Below are 3,247 nucleotides of genomic sequence, written 5' to 3'. Positions count from 1 at the left end.
ACGATCAGTCGTAGGAATAGTAAAACATATTAATTTGATTGTACTGAAGTAATTTAATCATATTACACAGGCATGACTAACATTACACTTATTCCTAGTTTCATGTTATAGGATAGAAAAATGACTAGCCAATCACCCAGTTGTCTAACTCAAATAATACTAACAGCTGGTTTGACATTTTTAATTAATTAATTGACTGCAGTTTGGGATTCCTTTAATGTATTTTTATGGGCTAAGATTTACCTCCGTTAATTTTTTTCCCTTTTTTTGGCAACTAGCATTATTTTTCTTCACATATGCTGGTTGGATGACTTTTAAATAAAGTTAAATTTCTCCAGTGGATTTCTCTCCATTGGCTTTTGGTCTTTTCTCTTTAGAAATAGAGTCCTTTCTGGCTCACCTTCTGAAAGTTTTTGACGTTGACTTTTTTGAAAGGTGAAGCATCTCCTAACCATCTCTTAGTGTTCCATGCCTGGAATCCTGGCCACCATGCTATCATTCACTTCAGAAAATAAATGCAAAGCAAATATGACTCCAGATTTAAACCCAGGAACTGGAACAAGCGCTACAGACAGAGTGTTTGGCTCCATTTCTTGTTGTGAGTCAGAGCCAGGAGGTTCCCATTAAGGTGTATATGAATTGTATGGCTCCGTGCTGAAGTTTTTGTCTAACGTAATGTTGTAAGGCAGCCAAGTTCTTCTAACAATCTCATGGACCAATATTTGAAACGTTTCAGTATCTCATTAGATCCTCCATTTGTAAAAAGCTTTACATTCTGCTCAGCAAGCCATAGTTACACAGATATTTTGTTTTAGGGTAAAGTAAAACCAATTTTAGATAAGTTTATTACCTCCATTGTATCGGTACCTCTCAGGTTGTCACCTGCATCTGGAATGAGTTGCGGTGAAAAGAGCAGATAAATGCACGGGATTATGCGTGCAGCGTGCTTTGACAGAGTTCAAAGTAACAGAAAGGGTATTTCCAGGGAAAATTTGTGCCACGCCCCCACCACTGTTCAAAACCAGGGACTAAGTCCCTCAAACTAAGTCGCTTGGCAGGACAGAAACTGTTCAAATAAGCACAGATCACGAGGAAAAAGGGCAACGGATACTCTCTCTGCAGCGTCAAACCCCTCTCTTTCCCGCTTGCTCTCCTCACTTAGGTGAGCCCCTGAGGAACTTCAGGCAAATATATTTTGAAAAAATGATGAATCCCAAAAGATTCGGTAGTTGCGGAAAAGAGTTCCCCGCTAATCCCTCCCCCATATCTCCTCCTTATCCTTCAAAAACCACTTCTCCGAATGATAACTCGTGAGGACGTCCCTCATCATTAGGTCATCTCGCACCCTGGCGTGTCACCACCTTCAGAGATAAATGACCTGGTGAGAGGATGAAATGCACTGAGGTTCAAAAGCTCCCTCGGACTGAAGGTCCCAGCACTGTAGCTGAAAGGTGTCTTTTGTGGTCTTTCTAAACCTGGTGTCTGTGCTGAAAGGACAACGGTCATGTCATCAGCTCCAGAAGTGAGACATGAAGGACCGGGACTGACAGAAGTTGGAAGAAGGGATTATAATCACATGTGTTCTAGGGAGAAAAATCGGACAAACAGGCAAACTGAAAAAGAAACTCTGAGAACAGAAAATGCAGAATACTGGTCTAGTAAACCTCTAAAGAGCGTATTACATGTTTTTCTTTTCCCTCAGCGTGCCAGTGAAGATCCCGGTGTCGCCACGGGCTGCCGCCCCACCCGGTGTGGGCGTACCCCACACCGGGCGTACCCCAACTCTTGTTTCTACCGGTGTTGTAGGAACAAGCGTACCCCAACTCTTGTTTCTGCCGGGTTGTCCCTGATGCCAAGATCTGCATCTTTGACCTGGGCCGGAAAAAGGCGAAGGTGGACGAGTTCCCACTCTGTGGCCACGTGGTGTCAGATGAATGTTAGAGGCTCTCCTCCGAAGCCCTGGAGGCTGCCCATATTTGTGCCAACAAGTACATGGTGAAAAGCTGGGGCAAAGATGGCTTTCACATCCGAGGATGGCTCTGCCCCTTCCACGTCATCTGCATCAACAAGATGTTGTCCTGTGCTGGGGCTGACAGGTTCCAGACAGGTATGTGGGGTGCCTTTGGAAAGCCCCAGGGCACACTGGCCAGGGTCCATATTGGCCAAGTCATTATGTCCATCCACACCAATCTGCAGAACAAGGAGCATGTGATTGAAGCACTTTGCAGAGCCAAGTTCAAGTTCCCTGGCCACCTGATCCACATCTCACTCGAAGATCCACATCTCCGAGAAGTGGGGCTTTACTAAGTTTAATGCAGATGGATTTGAAGACATGGTGTCTGAAAAGCGGCTCATCCCAGATGGCTGTGGGGTCAAGTACATCCCTAATCGTGGTCCCCGGGAAAAATGGCGGGCTCTGCATTCACAAGTCTCTACTTCTACCTTAACACCCACCAATAAATCCTACTTCCTGTCCAAAACAAAAATGTATTACTAAGGGCTGTGAGGAAGGAATTGGATATCTTCCAATATAACTCAGAAAAATAAAGTTAAATGGCACTAAAGTATATTAGGGAAAAGAAGATCATGTACTAAGCAAACTACATGGCTGGGAGCATCTTCTTCTAAATAGGTCTTTGAAACTGAAATAGCAATAATAATAAATTTCTGTTCTAAGCAGGGAAGTGAGTGAAATTTCTAGCAGAATCTATGCATCACGTTCCCTGTTCTCCTCCTAATCTTCCAATTAACTGCATGAGGTCTCACTACCCACAGGTGACAAATGGGTTTGTCCTCATGAGTTGTTCCTATCAAACATGGCTACGTATTACCTCTCTGCTTGTACATGCCTATTTCTTCTGCTAGATTGAAAGCTCATGAAAGCAAGAACCATTGTCCTACTCAATCGTGCAAGATTATACTATGGAAATATGTGTTGCAAGAAACTGAGTATGCAAATTCAACATGAAAGGCAAAAATTTAATATGTCAAATCATCCTTGGAAAAATATCTAAGAAAGGGGCAGTTTGGAGACCATTTTTCATTAAGTCCAACATGGTGAGGTTTCTTCCGGCACTGGAATAGGTCAATGCATTATTACATCTTTTATTTATACGAAGCTTTACATTCTACTGGTGGTTTGTGTGTGTGTGTATGTGTGTGTGTGTGTGTGTGTGAGAGAGAGAGTTCAGTTGACTACCAGTTGACTTATGACTAGGATCCATATTTTCTGAAAAATATAACACTA

The 3,247-nt window shown here is 42.9% G+C and overlaps 1 pseudogene; it reads left to right on the top strand.

Moving 5' to 3' along the window:
- The first annotated feature begins 1,504 nt into the window (after positions 1 to 1,504).
- Positions 1,505 to 2,497, top strand: LOC123807957 (annotated as a pseudogene).
- The last annotated feature ends 750 nt before the right edge of the window (positions 2,498 to 3,247 follow it).

The sequence above is a fragment of the Phyllostomus hastatus genome, unplaced genomic scaffold (assembly GCF_019186645.2).
Source record: "Phyllostomus hastatus isolate PE091 unplaced genomic scaffold, TTU_PhHast_1.1 phas_contig_150, whole genome shotgun sequence".
In the NCBI taxonomy this organism is placed as follows: Eukaryota; Metazoa; Chordata; class Mammalia; order Chiroptera; family Phyllostomidae; genus Phyllostomus; species Phyllostomus hastatus.
Note: the sequence above shows the minus strand (reverse complement) of the source record. Positions and strands in the feature narration are given on the sequence as shown.